General features: G+C 42.6%; 3 protein-coding genes across 4 annotated transcripts in view; 1 reads left to right on the top strand and 2 right to left on the bottom strand.

The window, feature by feature from the left end:
* LOC126558885 (heme oxygenase 1) overlaps nt 1-17,394 on the bottom strand; it is a 536,918-nt gene that overhangs the window by 74,107 nt on the left and 445,417 nt on the right. The window lies entirely within an intron of this gene.
* LOC126557160 (zinc finger protein 853-like) overlaps nt 1-17,394 on the top strand; it is a 379,636-nt gene that overhangs the window by 69,764 nt on the left and 292,478 nt on the right. The window lies entirely within an intron of this gene.
* Nucleotides 1-17,394, bottom strand: part of LOC126557548 (vacuolar protein sorting-associated protein 45) — a 221,311-nt gene that overhangs the window by 136,290 nt on the left and 67,627 nt on the right. The gene's annotated exons all lie outside the window — the stretch shown is intronic.

Below are 17,394 nucleotides of genomic sequence, written 5' to 3'. Positions count from 1 at the left end.
TGGTTGGCGGCCAATTTCAACGACTTCACCGCGCCGAATGTGTGGCCTCCCAGCTCCCCGGATCTTAATCCAATGGATTATTTCGTGTGGGGCGCGGTGGAACGGGACACCAACAGAACCTCCAGCAACACCAAGGCGGAGCTCAGGTCCGTTTTCGCGGCCCTACCCCGCGAAACTGTCGCCAGGGCTTGTTCCCGGTTCCGGAGACGGGTGGAGGCCGTAATAGAAGCCGAGGGCGGATATTTTGAATAAAATGAATAAAATACATGGTAAGCTATTATTTCCAAAACAAAAACAATTTCCCCGATGATTAATTTTGCCATAATTTATTTTTTTTGCTTTCTCCGTAGGTGACTTTCAAAATTATCCCTAACGCCCTGTAAAATAAACTTCCACAAAATTTTATAACACAAAAATGCCCAGAAAGGATCATGGAACGATACTAAATTTTGTTGAACCAATCCCGAGAAACAGTTCGTTTTGTGTGGCCATATTTTGTTTGACACATTCTTCAATACATTTTCCCCTCGTTCTAACAATATGAAAGAAATAACGGGCTGATAACGGAATAAATTAATTCGGTTTTATGCTTTGTTTCGCTAAAATGCAGTACTATCTAGTTCGAGGAATTCAACGTCCATTTTTGTAACATCGTACCTATTTCGCTGGGTTTAGCGAAAATGTCAGCTCTACCACTATTCTGGTGTAGAGTCTGAATCAAATGTAATGAAATGGATACTCTAACATACATTGTTTCTTCAACCATGGGAATCAACCACTGGCTCAAATATTCATTACTAGAGCAGTTTTGTTTTAAAAATCCACCATCCATCAATGTTTCCCAGTAGCCTTGCTTCATCCAACAGCAACAGCAATACTCCTGCCACGTAGCCTCGCCGTGTGAGGTTTTCCGAACGAACAACAGTTCGGCATCAAATGACCATTAGACAGGACAGGCTGCTCGGTGCGGATTCCAGCTTAAAAGTGCCCTCCAGTGTACAATATTCGCTCGGATGCATTTCCAACCGGAGTGTGATATCGGATCGGTGTTAACCATCATCCTGCACGTTGCAAATCGAGGGAAATAGGATGCAATAGAATTAATCCCCCGCAGTATTGAGCGGGCCGGGTTGGCAGCCACAGCATTTCAGCGTGCACAACGGTGTGTTTTCTTCTGCTTAACGAAACGAATCGGTTCGTTCATGTAATTTTCCCCATTTGCTACCGTGCAGGAGGGGGTTTATTGTTGCACGCGTTTTTGAGTGTTCGATGCATCGTCATCATTGAAACGCACTTGACCTGTTGAGGGTGCAAAACACGCCCAGTAAGGTTTCACCGCGTTCAACCAACGCAACGATGGATTCTGCCGTTTGCGTTTAAACGTGGGGAGGAGACTGCATGTATTTTTTGTGTGCGTTTTCTCCACTTTCGGATCCCTAAAGTGTATCCCGTTGCTAATTATTGTAATGACATTATAAAGTCAATTGATTTCATGGCTAATCCTTTTATTTTACAATCACTGGAATATAATACGTGCAATGTGAAAAGGTATTTATTTTAAACGGTTGCAAACTATTTACATTGCAAAACAGATACTAAACATTTTGTGTAAAGAAACCCAAGAACTTTACTAAATTGCTAATCACTCATAACCACGCTTGCAGTTCAAAACCAAAAAGAGAATTATTCCACAGATCATTAACATATCCGAACGGTCGAACCGGTTGTAAGGAAACAATAACTCTAGCTTTTATGTCAGGCTTTTCTGCTCAAAAACTGTAATTTTTTGTTATTAATTTTACAGATGAATCATACAAAAGAATAGATGAAAAATATTGAGTTTCAGGCGTGGGCTTTATACCGCAGGATCGAAGTTTCAATTTCGTCCGGAACCGTTTCTCGTACGCAGGACCAACTATCTATCAATGGGTAAAACCGAGCCAAGGAAACCAGTAGGGACAAGGGGAGGGGCCGAAAAATGATTAACTTCTACATTATTTACATGTTTACCAGATCGTCTTAATCGCCAAAATCGTTTGACTAACAAATCAACCGACGGTTTCGCACCTACTTGACATGTAGGTGCGGAACTGTCGTCAGGACTTTTTTGCCAATATTTCCCATCTTTTACTTGCGCACTCATAATATTATTGAAAAATGTAATACTTTTGTAGCTTAAATATTGATAATAATGAACTCCATTCATCGAGCTTCTCGACTTTAAATAATATCTGTAACAGGATATTCAAGACCTGGGTATAACGAATGGGACTTTACTTGGTCTTGCCGTGTTTCAGCTATGGAACATTTCAACGATAAAATCTTAACGCATTTTCATTCCAAAGCTATGTACAGGCATGTTCAACATATGTCCTTCAATAACTACCAACCCCCAACACCTCAATAATACATGCACATTATTGCTCAAACGAAAAAGGAATGTTGTCCGAGTGTTTAGTCAGACAAATTCCAGTCCAGCAAATGGTTGCTAAACGGCAGCAAAAATTGTAAAACGATAACGAATGTTGCAAACGCAAAGACAAGAAGTAAATAAAGCACACACACAACAACAAAAAATAAGGGACACAACCTATAGATCTGCAAACCATGCTAATAAAAGCAAAAACTGCTTCTGAATCGAGGGAAAACTGGCTAAAAAGGATACTCGAGCTCAAGCCCCTCGCACAGAAGTAGTACAACCAACGCTACTAAAGCGAACATCGACCTAAAGGGGCAAAACCGGGCAGTCATCTCCCCACTGTTCACATTTTCTTTTAAAGGCGTGTGAAGACGCATTCTAAAGGGAGGAAGAAAAAAAAGGGGGTTTTCCCCCCTTAAGCTCTACGAACGTTCCAAGGAACAAAAAAAAAGAACGGTCCACGGCCGAGGAAAAACTGAGGGAGCAAAATTTATACAAAAATGAATCTGTAACAAGCTGCCAAAGTGCAACAGCGGGATGGGTGGTAAAATTAAGGGATGTCCCAAAAGCCCTGACTAATCCCTGCCACAACAGCCCACAATCCTTTACCCCACGGTCACCATCAAGTGGAAGGACAATGAAGACAGTGGAGATGAAAAATGCTGATTGGATTAGTTTTCAATTTTTCCCTTGCCTGCTCAAGTGCTGACAAGCGGGGGCCCAGTGTGGAAGGGACTGGGGTGAGCGAATCCAGGAAAGGATTGGCAAGTGCAAGTGTGATGCAGCGTATTGGGCAGCCGTGTGCTTGTTTACGCGTGGTTGCTTTCTTTTTGGTTTGCAATTTTCCTCTAGGTCTATATAAAAAGGAACCAGAAGCTTTCCCGAAGAGGGCCTTTTTTTCTACTTGCTTCGAAAAAATGATTTTCCTGAAGGGAGCATCGAGTTAGTTTTTTTTTTTTGTGTCACTCTCCCCTCTGGTCAACCAACCCATATCCCTTTCGTATTATTTGCATAACCTCAACAAAATAAAACCCGAAGGGACATCCTGAAATGGAACCACAATCCGGTGGCTTTCTGCTGTGTGTCGCTACTAGCACCGTCCGGTGGTGGAAATTCTTGCCAATCGTCCAGCGTTGTAGCCGGTTGCAAATGTTGGTGCCGAGTTTAAACCAATGAATTTTTAAGCAAACGAACACGGTCGCGGTTAGACCAAATATTGCAAAAAAAAAAACTCCCGATCTTAAACACAAAACCCCAAACATTGCCCAAAAACTGCAAAAGTCCTCGGGAAAAAGATCTTTTGTATGCCAATGCGCACACCTCAAAGCAGTTTTGCAGGTGGTCGTACGGTTGGTTCACCAACGTGCCCGAAACCGTGTTTTCAATGGACGAACTTTAAGTCGAAGTAAAAGCTCTACATTTTCCCGAGCGTAACCCCATTATAAGGGAAAATGCACGGTCCACATACGGTGCACGTCGGGTATAGCGGTCCAAGGTTGATCCGAAACCCGTACTTCAATTACCGTACCGTACGGTACGGTAGGCTAATCGAATTGATGTCCCAAAGTCAAATGGACGTTCCCGTAGAGGGGCCGCACTGAGGGTTTGTGAGCGAGGCAGGATTCTAAGCAATACGGTCGTTCGAATCTTGCATCGGTTCAGTGCTTTTTGTTCCAAAGGATTCTTGCAGAATCCAGCTTTCCACTGCTGCTCGGGAAGTTTCGGTTCCTGCTGCTGGACTTTGCACTGTGACACACCCCAACTGCTGTATGTCTGCTCGGTGTGTTGTGACCGTACGAGCACCCGCTCATTGATATTCAAACCATCGTATCCATCACTTTGTGATCGGTCAAATTCTTCACATAAAACCCAATTGTTGAAGCTAAAGGGGGGGGGGGGGGGGGGGGATGGAAACTAAAAGCATTACCAAACTGCAAAAAAACAATGCTCACAAGTTTTATCACCTACACAGCCCGTTGTACTGGCCTGGCTGGTCTCATTCCGTTTCGCAAAATACGGATGAACTGAGATCGTAGCTTCAATCAAAGACAGTTGTTCCACGTACACTAATAGGCTGTTCCTTAGCTTTAAAAAAAGGGAATGGTCCGTTTCCATTGCACTCGGAAAAGTGGAAAATGATGAAACGCCGACATGATGAGGAATCATTGCAAGTTTTTCCTGGACAGCAAATACCTAGAACTGCAACGTCTATGTACCATTGTACGAGCGTTGCAAAAAAGGGAATTCTAAATTCGGTAAAAATAGAGGCAAGAGAAAGCTTCACCTGTGAAAGTTCTAAAGGCATTCGTTGGAAGGCGCATATACAGTGGCGAACAATACAATAAGACTTTTCTGCCATCTGACTGCAAAACTGATGTTTTTGTCACTTGTATTGGGAATAATAAATCCAAAATATGGCAAAATCAACATCAGTGTTTTACTTTTTGATCAAAATTTTGAGTCCATTCAGAACAAAACGGTGGTAGAATCAAAAACCTTTCCTTTTATTCCTTTTAGGCTGTCCAGTTTTCCAGTCCAAGCCGCGAGCGGTTCCGGATTCTGCTGCTGCAGGCCAACACCGCAAAGCGGTTGTAGCGCCTGATAAGTATGTAAGTAATAATAAAAAACCTGTCAAAAAATTGCATTCTTTGTAATAAGTATCTAAACTTGAATAAAATTACTGTCCTTTTGTTATTGTATGCCGGAACAGACGGCCAATCCATACCCACCAGCTAAGCTGAATCTCCAGATAGAATTGGTGTAAATATTTTGTGCTCTAGGAGGGTTCTTACAAATTAAATAAACTATCAAATATTTTTAACGCAAATGTATCTGTGTTCTATGCACCAACGTCCATACCAACTAGGATATTTGAGGAACCCAAAGTCGGATTTAGTCCTTCTGAGGCCCTGAGCGGAAAAGGTGTAGGAGCCCTTCCAACGAGGGCCCCATGTTTTTACATTCTGTGACCGAAGGCAAAAGGTAAATTGAAGGCCTCTGGCAGAAAGGGTCCTACGTGGCCGCGCAGAATCTGACATCAACATTTTTAACATTATATCGATTAAAATGTGGCATAAAAGACCTTTCAAATACTGGACAAGGTTCACGGCACGGCTACGGTAGGACTGTTGTTCAAATCCCTTCCGGGCCGTACCCACATAGTGAGGACTGACGATCCAAGTACGTGGTATTAGCAAGTCTAGTAAGACTTTCGATCGCCATACTACGATATAGTACGATTAAGTTTTTCAGTACGATTATGATAAAGCAAGAAGCAAACATAAAGCTCTCTAGAAAATATTTGAAGGGAAATCGTAGCCTAAACTTGCTAGATTACTGACGTGGTTAAGTTAAAAATTGAGAAATTACACAAATTTGATGCACATATGCACATAAAACATGAATAACGATATGGGATTCTTTGCCAAAAATTATGCAATGTTGGCAGTATGGAACGAGATTCATTTGCAAACATTAATTATGGAATATGGATGTCAATATTTCAAAAATATATTCAGCAGTATGTTATAAATAAAGAAGATTTTTAGTTCAGATCTCAGACGCAAGAACTTTTTACACATTTCACAAATCACCAATTAAACAGTGTAGTTGAACTTATTGTAACGTCCGTCAGTGTATGACATAAAACAGCTGTAAGGATCATAGTACATTGATTGAAATGATGTTGGACCAAAAAGAAAACTATCCGTATGAGTTTCTCTCCAGTGCGAAAAACAACCCGGATCGGAAACAGGATATTGCTGCCGGAGAGTAAAAATTCTTCCCCAGCGGACCGTGTTTGTGGAACGAAAGAAAGAGAGAGTTAATGTATAAGGATCATGCCTTTTTTTGTCTTTTCCTGCATGCTGCATGAAGCCTATGTACGGCTTTCCACAAATTGGTCATTCAATCCTTGTCGAAGCGGAGCATGTAGGTCTCCTCCACCTAAGCACGGCAACAAGGGCTCGCAAAATCACGATGAACGATAATGGTCATATACCTCCGCACACGTTGCGTTCAATACACCTGAAGGGACGAATGGTGCCTGTCATCGGGTATCGGGTAGGGCATGTAGTAGTATACAATGCAGTTCGCACCCCGTACCCTAAATCCTCGAGAACTACTTTCCAATTGGTTTGCTATTCCGTTTCCATTGCCTCTTTCCCTCTTACTATAGCCCGAAGTACTAGAATGCGACCAATTTCCGGTGACATTCTGATCGTCAATAAAAAAAAGCGTACCATACGAGGGGCGAGCCAAAACGGAAGAACTATACAAAATGAGAATACCGTCACGAATGGGACCATGTGTGTCCCGGTGTATCGGAAACGATAAATGCCTTCGGTACATGGAAAATCCTACAACGAGCGATGGTTCTGTGGGTGCTTGTGTAAGGAAGTGACAGGAACTAAAAAAAAGGATTCGCCTTTATCGACAGGAGACAGCAAAAATAGCTTTCTCTACACTAGGACATATACGGTACCAAGCTGGATATCGTCATTAAGGCAATAGTCGGTAGTGGACATGGTCCGTCCGTTGCCCTGGTGACCAACTGACCAGCATACACTAGTAGTTAGACACTCCAGCCCTCACATGACTCCTTCCTCCACCGGTCCTTCAATCAATCTCCAAAACGAGGACATTTAACTCATCCGTCTATTCGTGGTGGGTCCTCTTCGTACGAGAATGATGAGTGATGAACAAAATGTCTCTTCCGGCCAATAAGTCTCCTGCCCTTGTCGGCACACCCATCTTACCCAAACACACACACACCCACGACTCCATCATCCGAAGCAAATCGGGAAATGACTTTCGATCCAATCAAGACACACTGCTTTGGGCCGTTCTCGTTATTTCAGCGCACACATTCGTCCACCCTGTACGTATGCTGGACGTGCCTAAATTGTTGGGGCATTTCCCGGTTCCTCCCAAGAGAAAAACGAACTTGGGAGTTTCACTCGTTTTGGGGTATCTTAAACGATTTTCCCATCCCATCCTCGTCTCCGTTACGGTTGCATTCAGCTGCTTTCCCTTGTGCTGACTCGTCAGGCCTTCGCTCTTTGTTGGACACAACCACGATGATTGAGGCTTTTCTTTGTTTCATTTCCCAACTGTTTTTTTTTCTGGCTTTCATCCCGTTCGTTTTCACGCATTTTGGTTTCTGGTGTTGACCTTCGAGCATCTTTCCCAGAAGGCGCTTTTCTTACTCCCTTTTCGTATCCTCGTATATTTCTCTGTCCATCGCTTCTTCTTCACCCAACTTTTGGTTAGCTTTTGGCGGGTTGGGTTTTGCGCTTTATCCTTAACTTTCGCACCAACACCTCCGCCGGTTCCGGTTCAACTCGATTGCTTTCAATCATTCATTTGAGGCTGCGCGCGTAGTCGTTTGTGCGGTGGCGTTTAAGGAAAGCAAATTTGATCGACTTTTGGTGGTGAAGCGTTACACAGCCACCAGAAACGATGTGGCGTGTGAAAGTGTTGCTGTCCATTTCAATCTTCTTCTAAGGTGTGGGTTGAGTTGGGTGAAAAATAAACAGAAAAGCGTATAGCCCGAGCAAAAGCGAGATACGAGCAAAGCCGTCGATGAAAAAAGTTCCAACGAGTCTTTTGTTGTATTTGATCAGGCTGGACAATTTTCTTTGACAAAGGTCTTCGTTTTTTTTTGTTGTGCTTTGACTTAAAAGGATCTTCATCAAGCAAAGCTACAGCAATCGGTTTGGTTGATTTAACCGGCCTTACCGATTAAGACATTGCGCGTGTCGACGTGCGAATGGGAATTTTTACAACCCACCAGAAAAGGGGAAAAGTTTTGGGAATTCGCTGGGAAAATCCACACATTCCATTACCACACAAAAATAGGCCACAATCGAAAGGGAAACTTTGCTCCGTGGAGAAGGGCAATGCAACGCGTGTATGTTGTTGTTACCCTCTCTGGAGAGATTTATTTTCACCCGGTTGAATCGCCAATAGCTGCTGTGTATGCTCTGTGCCCTTCCATCGATCGCATCAAGCATGATTCGATGTAGTTCGACACCGTAAAATTATGGCTCTATTATCAACGGAATGATACCCGTGATGCGATGGCACTAATGTGGATTTGGGATGCGGTGGGGAGGAACGCCAAACGCAAGGATTTAACCAGCCATAAAATATGTTATGGAAGCGAGATGGTTTGGGGCCCAGGGCAGGCCGGCAGGCTTTGTGGAAATAAAAAGCAGCACATATCAATCATATGGTTCATTTCATTTTGGCTGCTACCACCGTAGAGAGTCTTGCCAAAAGATTGATTGGCCATAAGTTAGAAATGATTGAGCTGGGGTTGAGCTTTTATCATAGCAAACGAGTGCTTTATGATGTACGATGGTCATACCATTTTGGCAGCGAAAGAGTTGCTCTTTTGTGAACTAATCTTGAGACGAGATTTTAGAAGCATTTTGCATGAATTCGTCATCGCTGCTATGAATACGATGGGCAGGAAATGTTGAGAGTGTTGGAGTTTCTTGTAACTTCATGATCGGATGTTTTGTCATAAGAAATGTCTTCGTTATGCTTTGGAATTGATTGATACATTGTCAAATATAGCTTCTAACTTGCATAACGTCAGTTGGCGCTAACCCATTACATCACATCTAAGATTGCAAAGGCATTAAGGGACAGCTCGTTCAGGGTAAAACTATTCGAACTCCGGCCATGCTTTCCAGATTTATTTGAATGACAATGGTGCACATGTCATCATGTCAGGTGAAGCTAGATTGACAACTCTTTTGGCCATTCCGGCCTTCCAGCAAAGATTTGTCACACAGGGATGTACCTAAAAAGCCATCACCGGTTACTTCATTTTACTGCCAGTACTCTCATACGCCTCTACGCTTTGGACTCTACTCAAAATTGATAATTTCTTTACTGTCGCGTTCGATAGGAAAATGTCCAGAAGGATATTTAGTTTCGTATTTGTTGAAGTAGAAAAAGGAGAGTCATTTCAACGATGAGCTCTACAAGCTGCTCAACGATTAGATTTACCAGGATACGATTGGTCGATCATGTCAAAAGAATGATACCGAACGACCAATCTCGCATAATCTTTCAAGGCCATCCTCATGGTCAGAAGACACTTGGTAAAATGGCGTTGATGGGTCCTCCGGAAAGTCCGGTATATTGAATTGGCAGGCGACGACACAGGACCTTGGGTGGTAGTTGAGGGTGTGATCTTCTTCTTCTTCTTCTTTTTGGCTTCCCAAAATCACGTCGGACATCTAATGGCTTATTTCTACTCTTTATTCTTCTTGACTCAACGACCTCTAAGGTCACGCCGGCCATCAGATGGCTTACAAGACTTGCCGATACCTCGTAGTTGGATAGTCAATTCTCACTACGAGATTTGCATCCCGGTTCTGCCGTATGAAGACCGACGCCGCTGTCGCCTACACCACCGGATCACACAGGTGCGATTGCGAAACGAATTTGATGGCATCGAAGATTGGGAGGTGCTTCTTTAGATGAACAGTTTTTGTCTATTCTGAGGTCGTCTTGGTGTCTCTTCGATTGAAGACGCTCCGACCGTTGAAAGATATATTTTTTACAAAGCCCTTTAGCCACTCTTTCTGAATGATTATGACATAGATGTACATTATTCTATTCAAAACATACATATTGGGATTAAGAGCACTAGTGATCTTATTGTCCCCTCAAAGTTTCACAGCGATAAATGTCCCCTAGGTTTTATTTCCTTCCAGTTCCTCCAAAGTATATTCCCAACTTCTTCGTCCATAATCCCTGAGCGTGTTTGCTTCTGGTACGATAACAAATCTTCAGCTGTTTAACTGAATTTAATGCTTCAGCCGTAGCTGTTCTATTTCGACTGATAAAATGGGCTGGTTTTGCTTACTGATGCTCCATAAAACACTATACAAAACAATGGGATAGCTACGAAATAAAGAAAAGCAATGCAAAATCAGAAAAGTTAGTCAAATTTTAGGGAATGTATGTATGAAGAATTGGGTAGATAAGACAAATTTTCAAATGCGTATGTTTTTTTCTATGAATTTCTTTCCTGAATTAGACTTCCTGTATATCAACAGCAATGGTTGAAAGCGTGACAACAGTCACACCTCTAAATGTTGTGAAATTATTCTGCAATTGAAAACTCAAACCGATTGTATGTATTACGGGGCGAGGTTTGTAAAATTATTCCGCATCAAACAAATGCATAAGAAAAGCCAAAGAAACAAAAAAAACCCCCCAGGCCCCAGTACTCAGCACTGACGTTCGATTAATCCGATAACCATTTCGTGTAACATTTACAATTCAATTCCCATTCAAGCACAAAAACACGAAATGGAGAGACATTTGCATTGGTCGGCTAAACTTGTCCCATTCTCAACGACGATGGTTGTCCCCTCGAACGGGCCATAGTCAGACGAAGACCGGCAACAATCAGCTTAGCCCTCGTACGAAACGAGAGGCGAGCAAAACAAGAACAAGAAGCATGCAAAAATTATGTACAAAAAAAGTGAGCCCACAAAGATTCAAAGCCCTTCCCCCGAACGGCAGCATCATCGAGCACCGGTAGCATATTTTCCATTTTGCGTGGGCACAAACAACCTTGCCGCGTGGAAAATCATTCTCTCGTAACCGAAAAGCCACAGCGTGGTAGCCAATCGTTCTTCGCTAGAATTGCACAAGGGGTGTGTGTATGTGTGTGTGTGTGTGTTCGAGAAAGCGAACGAGGGAACCGGTTGCTTATCCGATCTATTGATGTTTCAATTATGGAAAAAGACGATTTCGAAGTCCTTTGCCTGCGTGGCTGCTTACCCCTTGGATATCCCTTTTGCTACCAGGAAAGTCACCCTTAATAGACGAGAGACGTAGTATCGTAGTGCCAGATTTTGTTCCGTTCCGAGCAAAACCTTTTTCCTGAAGGGACCCCGATTACCGGACCGTGCTCGAACGGGAAGCGATTTAGCAGCGAATTGTATATTGAGAGAAGTGGACCAACTTGACCTACTGGTTGGATTCGATTTATATATATTTTTTTATTTCACACTGTTTTTAGCCAAAGGCATTCCAAGCTTAAGCGACAAGAATTGCGAGTAATTTTACAACCATTGCGGATATTTCTTTTTTGGTCAAAAGGTTAGAAAAAGGGTAGTCCTCCTTCAGTAGGCGTTCGTGAAAGAATCTTTCAACAATTGGCAACAAACATCATTGGCCATTGGGTAGAGCGATTGCTGCCTACTGCGTGTACACGAGTGATGACAATCGCACCTGAACTTGAAGAAGCAAGAACCCAACCCAAACTGATTGTGCCATCGAACCCGTGCGTAGGTGGAAAACAAGAAAAGTTAGGCCATTCTTTTTATTTTCAACCTGAACCTGAAAAAATCCGCCCATACTCATCGGGTGTCGAGAAAAGGGAAGATGGAAATGGAATGTCACTTTTAGGGAGAAAAATTCCTGAACACTCCCCTCCCCGCCAAAAAAAAGACAAAAAAAAATGGAAGGGAAACCCAGGGTGACCGATGTCGATTATCGACGAACTCGTAATAACCGGAAAAATGTTGCCACGTTACAAGCGAGGCTGTGTGCGTGCGTGTGCGGGAAAAAGGGTCCACCCGGCAGCAATATTACATTGCTGCGAATTGTGAACAAATTGGACATCGATTCCGATTTGCTGCCTGCCCCCGGTTCGGGTGACGGTGGTGACCACCAGCGAACCTCGATGGAGCATGGTATTTTTATTTTCATTCCTTTCGGTTCACAGCTTAAACAGCACTGGACGGAAAGGGGGAAAAAATGGCCGATACGGTGGGGTAGAAGGTTCCTTTTTTCTGGATGAACACGTTTTTACGAGGCCAAATGTATCGAAAGGTAAAATGGCCAAAATCGTATCGTTTGGGTTGGTCTGGTTGCCGATGTGTATGTGTGTTCATGTGTGGAGCTGAAGACGAGGAAAAAAGGGACTTACACATCGATTCCGATAACAACCTACATCTCACCTCACAACCAAGTCAAATTGAAGCCAATCCGATTTTTCCTTAAGTAGCCAACTCCCGGAATTGCGTAGGGGTGAGAATCGGCCCTTAACACCCATAAAAAAAAAGACAAAAAGGAGCTTTTGTTCGATTTGAGCTTTAGGATGCGATGGTTAACAGCCTCCCAAACGATGGCGCACGAAAGAAAGGAAATGATTTTTCTTTCTTACTCCAATTTCATATCCGAACCGGTGTTCGATCTTCAGGTTAATCGGTGAATGTGAAAAATCGGTTCTCCGACATCCATTCTTACGTTTCTACACACACACACACGTGTGTGGTTCGGTCGGAACAGCGTTAACGGGCGGGAAAAAAACTTTTCCCAAACTACTGCAGCCAACAACGGGAGAGGATACCATCCTTTTTCCCCCCGTAAAAGCTTCTCCAAATGAATTTTGGGACATGACTACGGTCTGGAGCGGCTGGCTGGCTGGCTGGTTGAAAAGAAGAACAAAAAAAAAAAAAAAAAGAGCGGCCCAAAAACCTCTTCACCTCACGTCCGGCACGGCAGGCCGGAAGTGGGGTTGAAACGAGAACACGCCGGACACGGCAGCCAGGTCATTCACGAAAGCCGTTAAGGAAAATAAAGCCTTTCCGAACGATTGACTTTTATGAAACATTTATAAATTGCTGCCATCGCGCGCTTCCACCACCACGGTGGTCCGCCACGTTTCTTTCTTCCTCCAAGCAAAAAAAAAAGGGAGAGAGATTTGTGTGTGTGTGTGTGTGTGTGTTAAGGGAAGAAGTGGAAAAGACAAACTGCTTCCAGTGATAAAAAGCATCGAGGACTACTACCAGGGCACGGGTAGCTGAGCGAGGGACGCTTGGAAATGGCAATCCGATTCTCCGGTCTCTTCGGAGCGAACAGACGCGTTCTGCGTGGTTGAAAAACAGAATGTGTTAATGAGCTTTTCCACGGTATCGTGAGGTTCTGTGCTCGCTGCGGCGCTTTTCCTCAGTCCACCGCTAAATGGCTCATCGCGCGCGATGAATTGATCATTACCCGCATAACAAATGTCATGGAATGGAGGGATTAATGTTTGGAATTAAGCGTTACTTACCACACTGTTTGCAGGCTCCTCTACCCTTCCAGGGGAGAGCTTTCGGTGATCTAAGAAGAAAGCAGTGGACAAAAACACCGTTGGTGGTCTTTTTGGTGCTGGAAAATATCGATTCCTTCCTGCGATTCGGCGTTTCACACGGAAAATCAGGAAGCAGTGATAACTATTTCGCAGCCATAGTCGCCGAGTTTTCAGACAAGTGAGGATGTCTCTCAGTGTTGGGTATTGAGACTTTAATTCTTTAGTATTTGTCTCCTGTGTTGTTGTTAAATTAAATTAAATTAAATTATCATTAAAAGATTTTTTTGAAAATTCAGACGAGATTTAATTGTGAGTATTTGGTATAGAATAGATCAGTGTCGATGTTATGATCAAGTTGTAGCGTGGATCATATAGTTGAGCTTATCTCAAGGTAGTTCTGTGTTGTCATATTTTGGAGTTTGCAGGATGGCCACTCAAATCACATTCTCGGTTTTTTCCCCGGGTTTTTACCCTATTTTGCTAGTTTTTTCGCAGTTCACTCCACTTGTGACTTTTTTTTAGATTTAACAATGAACACAATGGTTATACCACTATCCTCTGACTGTATCTATGACTCAACATTATGCCTAAATTCCGAAACACCATTTTAACGTTCAAAATCTCTAAAATAAAAGTCTACATTTCAAGTGATGGTAACTTCATAAAATTCATAATGCATGAAAATGCTTACATTGGTCGACAGTAATACCGTAAAAACGGTATTACACGAAATATAATTTTTCCGATTTTTCGGAGAAATTCCCGGTATTTTTCCGATTTAATCAAATTCCCGGTTGATTCCCAGTTTTTTTTTTCCAGTTGAGTGGCCATCCTGGGTGTACTTCTCTAATAGATGTTGGTGTGTGAGGTTCTTATTCAAAGACGGGATGGAACTCTTTGGTTTCGAGTTGAATTGGAGTTGGGTTTGTCCTTGAGTCAGTTAAGAATTAAAGTCCTCGGTTGGTCCGGTGTTGGTTGAGGCGGCAAGGCAAGAATAGAGGTTCATGAAGTTAGTGACGAGCCTGGCTATCAAACTGCATGGTATCAATAAGTCTACAAAGCTATTAGATGACCGGCATTGCCTAGTAATACTCATCCCTCATGGCTTTGGAACTTAGCCGACAGTCAGGTCGAGGGATGGCTAGAGTCGGATTGCTATTAGAAGATCTACTGCTGCTAGAAGATCACTGTTTTTGGCGAAAAGAAGGGATATTTCAGAGGGAACTTTAGTGTTATAGTTGGCATTTTAAGCATTGTTAAATTATCCTTTATGAAAGGGTCCATGGTAAATATGAGGAATTTTTACTTACTGTTCACAGGCCTGTTAGATCCTACGCGATTCCTGTTCTTAATTTCCCCTAGTCTATTTTTGGAGGACAATAATTCCTGGGCCAGGAGTCTGGATTTGGTATTGATGACTTCTTCCATCAAACGGCTAGTTTGAGTTCACCCGGATGGTTCCGAAAGAAGATATCCGTTTTCGCAGAGCAACGATTATGTACGACTAGACCGTAGGGCATGATTCTCAACCGTCACTTTCTATACATGCCCTTCATTCTAATGACAATCAATACACCAACGTTTTTCATTTTTCAACCATTTTTTTTATTTTTTCCTTCCTAATTTTCTTCTCTCGCCTAGCTCACACTTCCTATGGTACGTTGGGCAGCAGTATGAAAACGAAGGGATTTAGAAGCCCTCCACCCCTACACACTGTCTCACATCTTCGATTTTATTTATCCTGCTAAACCAGAACGCAAACCGCACAAATGTTCCGTTCCTATGTGTGTGGGTGTGTTTGAGAAGAATCTTTGTGTATACATATTTGATGATTTCCGTGCCGCCACAGTGCAATCAAATCACAACTGGTGTGTGTGTGTGTCTGTGAGGAGCAGTTGCTCCATCACCTTTTTCTGCTGGATTTCGCAGCAGCATTGCTCCTCTACATTCGTTTTCTAGCGCTTCGTTCGTTAAACAAAACCTCAATAATGAATGCGCGTCCCCATCCTTTCTGGGCATTGCGCGATCGGAAAGACGGAATTGAAGGTTTAAAAGCTGGAGAGGCGTGCGTTACATGCATCCTACCCCCTTCCCAGGATAGAGCGTCTAATAGAGGAGAGAGAGCGCACACTTATCGTGCCGCGAAAGTATGAATCTAAAGCGCTTGGTTTTGGGGTGAGTGAGTTACACTAACTAACAAACTTTTACCCTTTGACCCTTATGCTTGTGGCTAAGGGGTTCGTCGTCTGCAATCGTGTTCCGCTAGCGGGTTTGTATTAAATAAAATCTAGATTCTTGTGGTACGGCGCGATTTACGAACGCGTAATTTATTACTATAGCTATACAATTGTGTTTGTTCTGTTCGTATTTTTTACATTTAGCCATCAACACACATTGATTGATTGATTCTATATCACTCTCCATCATTATCACCTCTTACTGCGGCTACATTCCACGATCCGACTGTTCCACCTCTTTCTTCCTCGGTCGTCCCTGTTTAGTTATTGTTTGACCATCTTCTTTGTAACAAAACACTACAATCATTGTCATGGTAGTTGAAGATGTGTGTATGTATTGCTTGCTTGAGTGACACGATGGAAATCCACATAATTACATCTTGTAAACGATTCCTATTTTCAGTAGTATCTTGTGTGATGCCGCCTTTTTTTTTTGCATTTAATTAAATATGTTTCCTATTATGCTGCTTGTGGCCTTTTTTTACCCTCATACACACACATCTCTAGTACACATCACCTATCCAATCTCTTTCCTTTCTAAAAATGATTCGAGACATATTTCCATGCGTTTTTCTTTTTAAATATTAGCACAGCGCTTGCTGCATTCTTCTTCGCCCTTGCCGGCGTTGAAAGTACTATTTACAATGCAGATTTTTTGTTCTTCTGTTTGTTCTGTTTTGTGTTAATACAAATAATCGTCCTTTCAAAACGCTAACACGTGCAGCGTGCAGTAGGAATGAGATGATGGTCGGCCGTCCACCGGACAGGTTAGCTTATTTCCCCCACGTGGATGTCAACATCTCACTTTACACAGAGACCATCACACTATAAATGCACACATTTAGGGACAACGTATGAGCAGCTAACAACGATAATTATATGAATGCAAGAGCGGCATGTAAATGGACGAAATTGTGACTTTATCCATGTTGTTGTAGCAGCAACATTGCAAGAGGCAAGGAATGATTCAGTGTTTGGTACAGCGTGAGAAAAGAATGGCAAAAAATGGGCCCAAGCGCAGTGTTGTTTTAGGATGAGAAATTAATACCAAAAACTGAATAACCTAACTAGAGCTTATAAATAATAGACACACATACACAGTGATTGCGTGTTGTAAAATATACACCGATCTGTAACATATACACGCACCGCTTATCGTTCGAATTGTATAACACATGAAACACTAAACAACAATTAAATAAAGAAAGTTTCTAAATAACTAAACACAATAAAATAAAAATTGCTATCTTCATCAAACACAAGTTACATATTCGTACAAAATTGTTTGGACAAATTGGAAAACGAAGTGCTAGAAACGTTAACATAAAATGTGATAATCGCAACAACAACACAACAACAACAACAACAACAACAACAGTAGTACAACACAACAACAACACAACGATAACGACTCTGAATGTCTGATTTGCAAACAAACAAGTATCCATACCGATCGCGATCCACATACCGGGTGATGGAGCATCGTCGTCCGTTGTCGTCATCGGCTTCTACTGCTGTGTCTTCTATCCACATGCCGTTGTCATCCACTGTCCCTATATCACTGCACTTTTGATAACCGGTCAGCCTTTCCACACAGTGCGATCGCTTCAAAAGCACAACCTTCA

The sequence above is a fragment of the Anopheles maculipalpis genome, chromosome 2RL, assembly GCF_943734695.1.
Source record: "Anopheles maculipalpis chromosome 2RL, idAnoMacuDA_375_x, whole genome shotgun sequence".
In the NCBI taxonomy this organism is placed as follows: Eukaryota; Metazoa; Arthropoda; class Insecta; order Diptera; family Culicidae; genus Anopheles; species Anopheles maculipalpis.
This window is presented reverse-complemented; position numbering and strand designations above follow the sequence as displayed.